We start from the raw sequence: 14,915 nt of genomic DNA, 5'->3' as shown, positions 1-14,915 counted from the left end.
ATAAGAAAAAAATAAAATCATTAAACCACTTATACACAGCCTATTGGGGGGGGGGGGGAGGGGGAGGGGAGGAGTTTGAGGCCAGAAATCAGAAACCTTTCAACCTTTCTGTATCTTTAATTCTCTCTCTGCCCACTTTTTTTTTTTTAAATTAAACACCGTTTTTACATAAGCTTTTAAGAAAGGAGGGAGGAGGATTTATTTGCCTTTCCAGGCCTTGGTTTTCTTCAGATAGAACTCCAGCTCCTTGCCCCCCAGTACACAGTCATCTGTGTGGCCACAACGGCCTGGCCTTGAAGCCCTGTACGCAAGAAGCTTGCCCTGCTGGGACTGCTCCTCCAGAAGACGGCTGATTGTGACGCTCTTTTTCCTTTCATCATATTTCTTCTGAATTTCCTTTGATCGCTTTTTGTTTAAAATCTCTATCTCCTCAGGAGTCAGCTTGGCCTCTCTCTTGTGGCCCAGGGGCAGTGACAGTGGGACTCGGGACTTGAACTGCTGTCGGTGCAGTGCGCTGTCTAGGTGAGCGCCATGCAGCTCCTTACCAGGGTCTTGGTTTGGACCAGTCCATTGCTGGGTGCGCTGTAGACACCATCAGTAATCCCTGTTCTGCACGTGCAGCACCCCAAACCCCAGGAGAAGTTGTCCTCATCCAACCTCAAGGCTCGGTACTTCCTGCTGCCTCCCCACACACGGAGGGTGTGTACGCAGTGGGGGCCAGTCTTAGTTGGCAGCAGGGTGTCCCAGTTCCCAGTTTCCCTTCCTGTGGCAGGGCTTTCTCTTGCTCCCAGTCTTGTGGCGCTTGTGCCAGTTGTGCTGAAAGATGCCTGTGGCTTGCCACTGAATGGAAAAACCTGTCTGCCCACTTTAGAACCAGCTCTAACGTTTCATGAAATTCTGACAGTTTAAACAGACAAGACTGTGTCTAAATGTGTTTGAACTTATGATAGAACGCATCCCTTGACCAACCAGGGCAAGAGGATTCCACCTGGCTTGAAAGCAGTTGCCCGGCATAAGTACTTTGATGCTGTTCTCTTCTCTTCTTACTATGAAAATTACCTGTTTATAAGAGAAGACAGTTTTGAAGGCCATCCAGTGAACATATATTGAATGGGTACCAAATGTGCTTGGGATTGTTAGAAGTGCAGGATATCACAGAAAACAAAGCATGAAAACTTCTGTCCTTGTGTAATTATTCCAGAAGAGAAAACAAATAACCAGACAAGTAAATATACAATGTGTCAGACGGTTGTAAGTGCTAGAAGAAAAATGAAGCAAGATAAGAGGAGGAAGGATTTTGCTATTTTATATAGGGTGGTCACCTTCATTGATAAGGTGATATTTGAGCAAAGACCACAAAGGAACTAAAAAGAAAAGCAAAGTGAATATCTATGGGAAGAGATTTGTAGGCAGGAAAAAACCCCAACAAACACAAAGGCCCTAGGGCGGACGTGTGCCTGGCAGGTTTGAAGAAAGGCTAGCACAAAATATGGTGGCCAGAGATGAGGTCAAAGGGCAGCCAGATCACGTAGGGCCTTACAAGTCCCAATTCTTCCAGAGCCATTGTAACACTTTTATTTTTTTTAATTCTGAGGGATGGGATATTACAGAAGAGTTTGAAGAGGAAAGAAAAATGATTTAACTTACATTTTAAAAGAAACACTCTCAGTGTGGAGATTAGACTGGAGGAGATAAGGAGTTATTAAACCCAGTGTCATCATTAAGATGTACCTATGTTACCTGGGAAGGAAGAGTAACAGCTCTGATCAGTTGGCCAGCCATTTCTTTTGGACCTTTCCATCAGCACCCAAGCTTTTTATAGAGTGCATCTCACTCAGGCTTTTGACAATCCTTAAGGTCAGAAGAGAAAATTTGAGGGAAACAAGATATAAAGTCAAAGAGTTCCAAAGAGATGGGGAAGCATACTTAGGGAAAGTTATGGCTCTAATAATTTTTTACAATTATTTATTTATTGTTAGAGAGAGGGGAAGGGAGGGAGAAAGTTGAGGGAGAGAATCATCGATGTGTGGTTGCCTCTCACATGCCCCTTAACGAGGACCTGGCCCACAACCCAGGCATGTGCCCTGACTGGGAATTGAACTGGTGACCCTTTGGTTCATAGGCCGGCACTCAATCCACTGAGCAACACCAGGCAGGTCAGGGCTCTAAAAATTTTTTTAAAAAATCAAAATAACTATTTTTGAGCAACTAAGCATTAAGTGCTATATAATAAAAATGGTACTATGGTCTGAACGTTTGCATCTCCCAAAATTTATATGTTGAAATCCTAATGCCCAAGGTGATACTATTAGGAGGTGAGGCCTTTGGGGGGTGATTTGGTCATGTGAGCAGAGCCCTGGTGAATGAGATCGTTGTCCTAATTAAAGAGACCCGAGACAGCCCCTTGGCCCTTTCACCATGTGAGGATGCGGGGACAAGTCTGCGGTCTATGGTCTGCAGCCTGAGAGAGGGTCTTCACCAGAACTCAACCATTCTGGCACCCTGATCTTGGACTTCCAGCCTCCAGAATTGTGAGAAATAAATTTTTGTTGTACATAAGCCACCCAGCCTGTGGAGTCTTGTATTAGCAGCCCAACACAGAGTAAGACAAATAGCTAAGATTAACTGAGCATCTACTGTGTTCTGGGCACGATGCAAAGTGTTTTGCATAGTTGTCATTAATCCTTACAGCCTATGAGATATTTTTATGAGATATTTATTACTATTTGCACTTTATAGATGAGAACACCGAGGCTATACCCTTGACCACCATAATGTACTATAGACCTGGGTTGTATCTCTGACTGGGCGTTTGGGGCAGGGAAGCTGATGTACGTACTGGGAAATGTTGGAATGATGGAAATAATCTTATATGCATAGATTGAAAGATTTAATTTTGTTAACAGGGCAATATTCCCCAAATTCATCTACACATTCAAAATCCCAGCTAATTTTTTTGCACAAGTAACAAAAGAAAAAAATCAGACTTCATCAAAATTAAAAAACTTTTGCGCTACACATAATATCATCAAGTACTTGAAAAGACAACCCACAGAATAGGAAAAATGATTGCCAATCATACATTTGATAAGGAACTGTACTGAGAATGTATAATGAACACTTACAACTCAGTAATAAAAGGATAAATAATTGAACTTTAAAATGAGCGAAGGATCTGCATAAACATTTCTCCAAAGAAGATAGAAAAATGACCGATAAGTACTAAAAGACGGCTCATCGGGCGTCAGGGAAATGCGAGTCAAAATCTCATACCTCTTCATACCCGCTAGGGCGGCCACATCAAAAAGGCAGATAATGACAAGGAGCGCTGAGGATGTGGAGAAAATAGAACCCTCAGACACTACTTGTGGGATTGTAAATGGGGTAGCTGCTTTGGAAAACAGTCTGGCAGTTCCTCAAAAAGTTAAACATAGAGTTACCAAATGACCCAGCAATTCCACTCCTGGATATATAGCCAAGACAATTGAAAACATATGTCCACATAAAAACTTGTTCACAGAGTTTCATAACAACATCATTTAAAATAGCCAAAAGGTAGAAAAAATTCCGATGTCCATCACCTGGTGAATGGAGGAATGAAATGTTGTGTAGGCATACAATGGTATTTTATTCAGCAATATGAAGGAATGAAGTCCTGATACATGCTACAACATGGATGAAGCATGAAAACAGTATGCTAAGGGACAGAGTCCATTCACAAAAGATCACATATGACACTTGTATACCTCAATAAAATGTTCAGAATTGGCAAATCTGTAGACACAGAAAGTAGGTTACAGGTTGCCTGGGGAGTGACTGCTAATGGGAATGAAGTTTTTTCTTTTTTTCTTTTTTTAAGTGATGAAAATGTTGTAAACTTGATAGTGTGATGATTGCACAGTTCTATAAACCTACTAAAAATACTGAATTGCATACTTTAAATAGGTAAGTGGTATGTTAAGAGAATTATAGCTCAATAAAGCTGTTAAAATATTTAACCAAATCATTAGCTGTGTTAAATTATTATAATGCATGGTTAGTAAATGCAACAAATGTATAGATAACTATAATCATACTTTTTTTTAGGTCATGAGGTAAAAATGGTCTTTTCTCAGACATGCTTAAGTTCAAAGCAATGACATGTATTAACCAGGTAATAAAGTAACACCATACACTCTGTTAAGGGCACAAACTGAGCCTCAAGTCATTGAATCACAGTCTAGGTGGTGAAAGTAACAATGTACTTAAAGATATGTGTTTATTAATTCATTGAACAGATACTTACTGCAAGCCTATCACCTGGCAAGCATCATCTAGAATGGCAGATACAATGGTGAGTAACATTGTTTCTACCATCAAAAATTAATTATGCATACACGTGTGTGTATGGTGTGGGTGTGTGGGCGCACGGGCGCATGAGCAGGCAAGCAGGTGAGAAAACAGTCCCTTTACTGTCTTTGACCAATTGCAGGAGTAGACATCAGGATGCAGAGCGTACTTGAGTACACTTGGAGAGAAATTACAAGTTCACTCTGCAAGCAGACTTATAGTTGGATGTTATCTCACTTTATGTGGGACAAGAAATAGATCTTAGTAGACAGGGATGGGAAGGGGCTTACATGAGGGCCCCTTAATTAAATAGTAAGCTCCAGGCAAAGAGCCCTGCTGGTTTGCACAGCCGCTGGCACCATAAACGCTGGGAGGTCCTTGTGCTTCCCTTCAAGAGTGAAGTACCATGGGTTTTCTTCTCCTCCATCTCCTCAAATGTGGAGTAATGCTCAACACAGCAGTGAGTAGACCCAAAACTGAAGTCTACATACACCTGGAAGACAGACGAAACAGAACAATTAGGGTATACCGAGGGCAAAATTAATTTGAATACATGATTTTGTTAGTGAAATACAGTCGCTAGACTGAATATGGGTTTGTTTCCTATTAACTGAACTCTTTACTTTTCCTTGTCCCCTGCTTTTTAAAAAAATATGATTACTTATGGGGCATTTCATCATAGTCACTAGTGATTCTGTCAGAAAGTTAGCAGAAGATAAAAAAAAGATATGAAATTGTCGGTCTCATTATCGGTTCAATAACGGGCTGTGACTAGAGCTAACTTTTCATTTCTCTCTTGTCTTGTACAGTCCCATCTTTGCCCCAGCGTCTGAGGAGATCTGAGAACTAGACAAAGTGTGCACTCTGTGTGGTTATATTCCCAAAGCACGTGTAAATTGTTCTGTTATCCAATCTCATGATTATTTCACTTCTCTAGGCCTCAGTGGGAGATATTTCTAAACCTCTAATATTTTATAATGTAAGGATTATAACATATATGGTTGTTAAGTTTTCAATGTTGGATGAAAAGAATTTGGAGATTTTCCTCATGATTTTCACGATCCATATTCTCTTTATCCCTACATTACAGTGGAAGCTGAGGAGGTAGCTGTTATCTGTAATCTGTGGTCACAATAGTGCCTTATAAACAACCACGAAATCACAGAGGCCTACAAAGGTTTATTACTCACCTCCCTGGAGTGGTTGGCTAGGTGGTTCTGCTGATCTCGACCGTGCTCATTTATACTGTTGGATAATCTAAAACGGTCCTGGCTAGGACGGTGGGGGTGGGTTGGCTCTGCACCATGTGTCTCTCATTTGCTAGCACATTCTTTTGAGGATGATGGTAGAGGGCAAAAGCGCAAGTGGAAATATGCGAGTCTCTGCTTGCGTCACAAAGCATATCTTACAGTCAGGCCCAGAGTTAAAATGGGAAGGTATTACAAGGTTACATGGAAAACACTGTAGTGAGGGTTCTAGGCCAACCGCGAAGTTACAGGGAGCAGTCCCCACAGGAGTGATCCCTCACTTCCGATACCAACTGCAAGTTCAAGGGGTTCCCCAAACCACCCTCAATAGAAGGACTTGTGAAAACTGTTATACTCATAGCAATGGCTTATTACAGGGAAAGGGTGCGGATTAAAATCAGACAAAGGGAGTCTGGGGAAGTATGAACTGTGTGGCTTCCATTCTCTCCCCGCATCCATGTATGACAATACATGCAGGGTGTTGCCAACCGGGGAAACTCACCCACGCATTGGTGTCCAGAGTTTGCACTAAGGTTCTGTTACCCAAAGTCCCCACCCTAAATCACACTGTTGGTCCTTCTGGTGTGGCTACCCCCTACTCTGAGACTATTGGGTGTGGTCAACTCCCACCCTAAATCACAGTTAGACTACCCAATGTGTCTGACTCAAGGCTCCCATCAGGCATAAAATTACCTCCCAGAAACTGAGAGTAAAAGCCAAACGTCATTTTGGGCAAGGTAAATTATTATTATTTTTCACTACACAGGAATGGATACAGGAAGTAGGAAAGAATTGGGACTGTCAGTGCAACCAATTCAGTACAATAACTCTATTAAAAGCATTCTTTAAATCGGTAAAGGATATGACGCAGTGTCCTCTAACTTTAGGATTAACTGAAGAGCTAACATTAACCATGGACTAATTATAGATGCTGAAAGTAAGCCTCCTCTTTACCCCTTGCATCCATTCAGATTAAGACCACCCCTTGAATTTCATAATTCTTTCCGAAGTCATTGAAACAGGTGTAAAATTCATCAACTTTGGTTCTATGATCAAAACCCAACAGAACAAAACCTCATACAACACTATGCTACACAGCATCCAATGATGATCACTTATATAAGTGCAGTAAGGACTTCAGACTTTTCCAAGAACTTTCTAAACAACTATCTCAATTGATTCTCAAAATGACTTTTCTTGTCTATTCAGTAGATGAAGAAAATTTCAGCATAACAATTAGAGCAATTCACCTAGGGTCCTGCTTCCCTGTTAATGGTGGACCGGAAGCACCTGGCCTCATTGATGCTGCCAGTGCCCCTTCTGGACTGGAAATTTTCTTCCAAGCAAATACTATAACTCTGTGACTGAATAAATTCTAGGTCCGAAACTCTTGAGTCTTACTCCACCAAATAAAGTTGAGATTTCTGGCATTCTTGCCTGGTTTCTTTGAGCTCTTGACAAGTTCATTTGGGTGGAAGAATGCATGGATTGGCCAAGTTCTACAAATCTTTCAGACAGCCAAGTCAAATGCCATTTGTTTATAAACAGAAACATTCTCCTGAAATGTAACTTATGGTTTTTAGTAAAATATTTAAACATTTTGTAAACATTTCCTATGCTTGACAGAATAGCTGTTGGATATTCCTCCAAAAGCTACAGCACTTGAAAATTTTTAATAGTTAGGACACACGCTATTTATATTCAAAGAGTGATACATTCATTGGTAAGGAAAGATAGGAGTAAATGGAACCTGATATAGCCGTCATGCTATTCATAAATTGTTCACAACAAAAGTTGGTAAATGTGCTTCATTCATCAATATATTTGCAATGCCTGATAGAATGCCTGGCATATTGTAGGTGCTCAATAAATATTTGGAGTTAAAAAAAAATTTTTTAGAGAGGGGGAAGGGTGGAAGAAAGAGAGGGAAAGAAACATCGATGCGTGAGAGAAACATCAATCAGGAATTGCTGTCTCCGCATGCGCCCACACTGGAGACTGAACCCGCAACACAGGCATGATCCCTGACCAGGAAAATCAAACAGGCATCCCTCTGCTTTGTGGGACTGAGCCACAATAGTCAGTGCTGGGGGTTTTTTCCTCAATAAACATTTGAACGGATGAATAAATAAATAATGGATGAATAATAAATAACTAAAGTAGGTTTCCTTATTACAACAGGTGTTTGGTAAAAGATGGCATTCTTCTGACACCATTGTTTTACTTTTGGAAAACAAGTACCATGTTTTTTCATGTATAATGCACAACTTTTGTCCAAATTTTTGAGGGAAAAATAAGGATGCACATTTACATGGCTAGTACTTTGTATCTGTTCTTGTGTTTTATAATTATGTTATATAAAATTTTGTGTACCATAATATGTTGAAAATAAATGCTAAAATTCCTTTATAATACAAAAAAGTATTTAAATATAAATAAATAAAAACTGAATGTAAAAATTAAAACAAAAACTTTTTTTTCCTGAAAGTTTGGGCCAAAAACATGGGTGCGCATTATACAGTACATCTGTTGGAATTAGAAATTTTTCAAAACAACAACAAAAAAACAGTTGAAGGCTGAATTGGAGCCTCCACTAAAATGACTCATAATACTAATGCTAGGGTACTACATCAGTAATTGGTTACTTGCAATTGAGCCTTAAGAAAACTCAACTTTAATTTGTGTAAACAATAAAGAAATTTATTAGCTTGCATAGCTAAAACATCCAACTATAGGTAAGACCTCAGATACCACTGAATTAAGGTTTTTCTCAGTTTCTCTCTGCTCTGACCTATTTTATGGGTTGGCTGTGTGCTCAAGTCGGCTTCTATCATGATAGGAAAGTGGCTGCCAGAAGATCTTAGGGCTATTTGTTTTCTTGTTCTTATCCAGAGAGTATGTCTACCCTCAGGCATGAAACAAAAGTATTGGTCTCTGCTTTATTTGGATCAATTTAGGCTACAATCTCCTCTTTCTGGAGAAACAATTCCTGAGGTTAAAGGAGTGTCATGAATTGTTTGGGAACTGGGTTAAGTGCCCATTCCTAAACCAAGCACTGTGGCGAGACAGGTTGTCACATTTGTGATGTGACTTAAGCTTATCAGGGCATGGGGTCACCCTTGATTGGGAGTAAAGTAAGTTTCTTAGATCTGCAGTTTGATATATTTTTATGTTTTGGAATGTTATCTCTGTCATTATTTCTGCAAATATATATATATATGATATATATGACAAACTTTATTGATTTAGGGACCAAACGAGGCAGCATTTGGTCAGTTAAGAAAGGCACCTCGTTGAAAATGCATCAGTGCTGTTGAGTGATTCCAGTCACGTGATTTGAAGTTAGGAAGGACAGTCTTTGGATGATGTTGATTAGGACACTTTCTCATTCATTTAAAGGAGCCATTCACACATCATGGATAAAAGAAAGGCTAGAGCATAAGATTGTAGTACACACTGGATGATCGCTGAGAGCTTACCTGTGAGAGCAGGTAGAATGGCAAATCAGTGGTAAGTCAGGGAGGGAGTGAGACCAACCAGCCCCACTTTCCCTATGACTCCTGTAAACTTGATTTGCCACCCCCACAACAGCACACCCCATATCTCTTTCAAATGTGGAGATGATTTTTTGACCTCATGGTGTGAGGAACCAGGATAGTTAAGCCCTCCCCGTCTCAAGCTATAGGACAGACAGGACAACAGTTTTATCTTTTATTTTCTGCCAACCCATGAGATTCTGAGATAAAAGCTGAGGACTCAGGGCACCAGCTTTAGAAAATATTGTCACAAGACTTCTGGCCAAGATGGAGGTGTAGAGAGACACGCTTCACCTCCATGCACAAATATAAGAAGGGTTACAACTAATCTCAAAAAAATACAACTAGAACTTCCAGAAAATCAAACTGTATGGAAGTTTGAAAACCAAGGATTTAAAGAAGAAATATTCATCCGATGGGTAGGAGGGGCAGAGATGGGAACTGGGGCAGAGAGGATGTAGTATGGCAGCAGCGGCAAGGCAGCGGTGGCGGTGGCTGGCAGAATGGGTGGTCCCATATTCACCTGTGGTGGATAAAAACCAGGAGGGACACCTGGGGAGCAAGCCATCCCAGCCCTAGGCCAGACTGTGTAGCCCAGGGTTCCAGTGCCAGGAAAATAAAGCATCATAACTTCTGGCTTACAAACCAGTGGGGGTTGGGGCAGCAAAAGAAACTGCCAGTCTCTCAGGAGAGTCCATTTAAAGGGCCCATACCATCCTAGAATGTATGCAAACCCACCCACTCTGGGATTCAGCACCAAGACAGCAGCTAGAAAGATGCTAGTTGTGTATGGGAAGTTTGGGAAGTGACTGGAAATGGGGCAAGAGCCAAGCAAGTGGCATTGTTCCCTCTCTGACCCCTCCCCGACATACAGCACCACAAAGCATGAAGCAAATTGCCCCAACCAGGAGAATACCTAAGGCTCTGCCTCTTACAACATAACAGCTGCACAAAGACAGAGTCAAAGCAGCTCTAATACACAGAAACAAACACAGGGAGGCTGCCAAATTGAGGAGACAAAGAAATATGGCCCAAATAAAGAACAGATCAAATCTCCAGAAACAGAACTAAGTGACACAGAGATGGCCAACTGTCAGATGCAGAGTTCAAAAAACTGGAGATAAGGATGCTTAGAAAACTCAATGAGTATGGCAAATGCACAGGGGAAGAAATGAAGGCTACACTAAGTGAAATAACAAAAGCCCGTAAGGAACCAACAGAGAAGAGAAGGAAGCTGGGGTTCAAATCAACAATTTGGAACATAAGGAAGAAATAAACAGTCAACCAGAACAGAATGAAGAAACAAGAATTCAAAAAAGGGAGGAGAGAATAAGAAGACTCTGGTACATCTCCAAATGTGCCAACATCCAAATCATAGGGATGTCAGAAAGAAAAGAGGAATCGCAAGAAATTGAAAACTTATTTGAACAAACAATGAAAGAAAGTGTCCCTAATTTGGCAAAGGAAATAGATATACAAGTCCAGGAAACACACAGAGTCCCAAACAAGTTGGACCCAAAGAGGAGCACACCAAGACCCATCACAATTAAAATACCAAAGGTTAAAGAAAAAGAGAGAATCTTAAAAGTATCAAGAGAAGAGTTACCTACAAAAGAGTTCCCATAAGACTCTCAGCTGATTTCTCAAAGGAAACTGCAGGCTAGAAGGGACTGGCAAGAAGTATTCAAAGTGACAAAAAGTAAGGACCTACAACCTAGATTACTCTATCCATCAAAGCTATCATTTAGAATGGAAGGGCAGATAATGTACTTCCCAGATAAGGTCAAGTTAAAGGAGTTCATCATCACCCAGCCCTTATTATTGAAATGTTAAAGGGACTTATTTAAGAAAAAGAAGATAAAAAATATGAACAGTAAAATCACAACAAATTCACCACTATCAACAACTGAATCTAAAAAAACAAAAACAAAAACAAAAACAAAAAAACTAAGCAAACGACTAGAACAGGAACAGAATCATAGAAATGGAGATCACATGGAGGGCTATCAGTGGAGAGGGGGAAGGGGTAGAGTGGGGAAAAGGTACAGGGATTAAGAAGCATAACTTGCCCTGGCTGATGTGGCTCAGTGGGTTGAGTGCTGGCCTATGAACCAAAGGATCACTGGTTTGATTCCCAGTCAGGGTACATGCCTGGATTGCAGGCCAGGTCCCCAGTTGAGGGGTGCATGAGAGGCAACCACACATTGATGTTTCTCTCCCTCCCTTCCCCTCTCTCTAGAAATAAATAAACATAATCTTTTTAGTAAGAAGCATAATTGGTAGGTACAAAACAGACAGGGAGATGTTAAGAAGAGTATAGGAAATGGAGAAGCCAAAGAACTTATGTGCACGGCCCATGGACATGAATAAGGAGGGAGATTGCTGGAGGGAAGGGGGGGTACCAGGTGGAGGGGGGAAAAGGGGAAAAATTGGGACAACTGTAACAGCATAATCGATAAAATATACTTAAAAAAGGAGAGGAAAATATCGTCACAAGTCCAGAGTAAATGAAAACTGATTTCTCAGAATTAGCACTGTACCTTCCTGTTTCAACTTATCCCCTCCAGTTTTTAAAAAAATTAGTCACATTTTTTAAGGCTTCTATTATATGTAAAAGAAATAGCATCACTGCAACACTGCTGCTTTTCCAATAATTTTCTGAGCCCCTCACCACTCTTCACTCTCCACCGTTACCCTGAATACCCCTCTCCTCTGCTCTGCACCTAAGAGCAGGGATCATGCTGCAGGGTGATGAGCAGTGGTGCAGTTTCGCCTGGCCTTCTGTTACTAGGATTTGGCTTTGGAGAAGGCTGCTAGGATGATTGGAAACATGACATCAGGGCTCTGGGATGTGTCGGTAGGACTCCAGCAGTGGGGTTCCCACCAGTGAGTGTAGTGGCCCTCCAGGTGGATTTTCAAGGCCCTCTCATTCTCATCTGATTGGAGAACAAAGAGTTCCCCCCTGATGTCATCTTTCATGGGCTCCTTTGTGGGTGTTGAAATCCTCATGGCAGGAATAGCCACTAAAGGGATGAATCAGCCTTCCTGTGATTCCCAGATCAGCAGAGAATCTGGGATGCAGAATTCAATCACAGAATCAAGTTTCTCTTTCCTCTTCTCCATGAGGTTATCAAGTATTTCTGCCTCCTTACAGTCCAACGGAAGCCATCTAGAAGAAAACCATTTTTGCATGGAGGGGTATCCAGATTCTTCTCAATGATCTCCTACCATTTCATCACTCTCTAGTCTCCCAGCATCCATAGTAGCCTTCAGCTTTATTTCCACCTCTTAGCTTGAAGCCACCATGTCCCTTAGCACATCCCCAGTAGCCAGATGGCAGACACAGAAATTTTTCGGGCCAATTTAGGTGACTGGGTACTCTTGCATGCCCTGGAAGGCTCAGCAGCATGGCCTGGATGCCATTATGACTCTCTGGGAGCAGTTCAGCTAAGGGCATGTTGGGACCCATGGCTGCTGAAGTCTCTCACTTGCCAATATTTCTAAAGTCCCATTTTCTCCATCTTCTGGGATTCCAATTATACATGTGTAGGATTGTTTGATATTACCCCACAGTTTTTGGATGTTCTGTTCTATTTGTTTTTCACTTTTTCTCTTTGTATATTGGTTTGGATGACTTTATCTTCTTTTTTCAGCTGTGTTGAGTACACCAATGAGGCCATCGAAGGGATTATTCATCTCTGAATATCATGTGATTATTCCCACTCACCCCCAGTATTTTTATTTGATTCTTATCATTTTCATCTCTCTATTGAAATTCTCCATTTTTCATGCATGCTGTTCACTTTATTTTCACTATTTAGTTTGAAGTCCTTATCTGATAGTTCCAACATCTGGCTCATCTCTGCATCCATTTCTGTTGACTACTTTATCTCTTGACAATGGATTCTTTTTTGTTTTCTGTGTCTCATGGTTTTCTAATGAATGCTGGACATTGTATATAGGAGAGTGCTATTTTCTGGTTAGTGTCCACACCTAGCAATGAACACACTTCTTCTTCTGCTAAGTTGTTATGGGGGGGTTGGATTAATCTAGTTAGATGAGTTGGGCTGGAGCTTGTTGTTTCTATAGTTACCTTCATTAAATCACAGACTTCAAATTTCTTTAGTAGGAATCTGCTGTTTCCTGGTGCTTAGTGTGAAGCACAGGTTGACAGAGTTTAAAATCACTTCTGCTCCTTAGGTGTTACCATAGGTACTAATAATACTTTATTCAAGAAACATTCACTAATTGATGAACATGTTCAACTTTTTCAGATGCAAGAAGAAGAGACTTATTGGAGGTTTATGGTACTAAAGCTAGAGCAGCTCTGCTCTAATGTTTGACTATTCAAAGGAGAGTCATATCATTCTTTCTCTACTCCCCAAGTTACCTCCCACCTTCACTGTAACCAACCAGGGATGATCAGGTTAAGTAGTCATATTTAGATTTGATATGAAATGTTCTTTATGGGCAACCAAACATTATTAACAGGGACAGGTTAGAAGTTTCTTTCAGCTTCACAACTCATTATTCATAACGTCATGTAAATTTTTAGGATTATCACATTTGGGAAAATCTCAAATAAGGCTATTTAATATGTATACTTAACAGAGTTCACGGCACATCTGTTTTCTTTAAGATGATGACACACTAACTAGTTTGTTGTGGCTATTCTCATTAAATTCTTTTTCTAAAAAATATTTTATTTATTTATTTTCAGAGAGAGGGGAAGGGAGGGAGAAAGAGGGGAAGAAACATCAATGTGAGAGAGAAACATCAGTTGACTGCCTCTTGTACACCCCCCAACCAGGGACCTGGCCTGAAACCCAGGCATGTGCCCTGAGTGGGAATTGAACCAGTGACCTTTTGGTTCACAGGCCAGTGCTCAATCCCTTGAGCCACACCAGCCATGGCCAGAATGTTATATTCTTATATCTCATGCAAGATGAACTTATAATCCAAATTAACCTCATTAAATTCTGACAAAAAATTTCCCTTTTATTGACTAAGCATTGGTAAGTTCAAAATCTTTAATTAAAATTTTACATATCCAATAATTGGAAGAATTTCCCATAGATTAGCTTTAGGCTCACTACCATTTCGACTTTGCTTCTCCCCCTTTATTCATATATTTTTGATGCTAGAACATAGGACACATGCAAATAGCTATAAAATGTCTGGCCCTTCAACCTTGTTTTATAGTTCTGGGTGGGGAGACAAAATGAATGGTAGGAGTATTCTTGGATTCCGCTCCTACATTGGGGCCTCTGGCAATGTCTTAACTGTGCACGGAAGTGACTATGAGTTACGAAAATATATCATGTTAAACTCATACCAAATGTATTCTAACTCAACTTCCCTTCAGCACATATTTTAAATGCTTGCTAGTCATTCCAATACCACTAGACAAGTGTGACAGAGGACAGATGAGTAAGGAAAGAATTAGCGGTCTAAAGATTGCAGTTGAAGTCCCGCCAGGATGGAGGTGTAGGTAGACACAATTTGCCTCCTCCCACAACCAAAAGAAGGACAACAACAAAGTTAAAATAAAAAAACAACCAGAACTGCCAGAAAATTGAACTGGATGGAAGTCCAACAATCAAGGAGTTAAAGAAGAAACATTCATCCAGACTGGTAGGAGGGGTGGAGACAAGCAACCGGATGGAGAGGACTCAAGGCAAGGTGGTGGCTGGAGGAGCAGGAGGGCAAGGCAATGGCTAGTGGACCGGGTGGTCCCACATTTGGGTGCAGATAAACTGGGAGGAACAACTGGGGAGCATGACAGATGGCACAATCCAGTGTC

General features: G+C 40.9%; 2 pseudogenes; both read right to left on the bottom strand.

The window, feature by feature from the left end:
- Positions 1–198: 198 nt before the first annotated feature.
- Positions 199–1,564, bottom strand: LOC112305356 (small ribosomal subunit protein eS8 pseudogene; annotated as a pseudogene).
- A 10,335-nt stretch (positions 1,565–11,899) lies between these two features.
- Positions 11,900–12,581, bottom strand: LOC112305641 (adenylate kinase 2, mitochondrial-like; annotated as a pseudogene).
- Between the last annotated feature and the right edge of the window lie 2,334 nt (positions 12,582–14,915).

Source organism: Desmodus rotundus, chromosome 4, assembly GCF_022682495.2.
Source record: "Desmodus rotundus isolate HL8 chromosome 4, HLdesRot8A.1, whole genome shotgun sequence".
Classification (NCBI taxonomy): domain Eukaryota; kingdom Metazoa; phylum Chordata; class Mammalia; order Chiroptera; family Phyllostomidae; genus Desmodus; species Desmodus rotundus.
The sequence above is the reverse complement of the archived record's forward strand: the minus strand, read 5'-3'. Positions and strand labels throughout refer to the sequence as shown.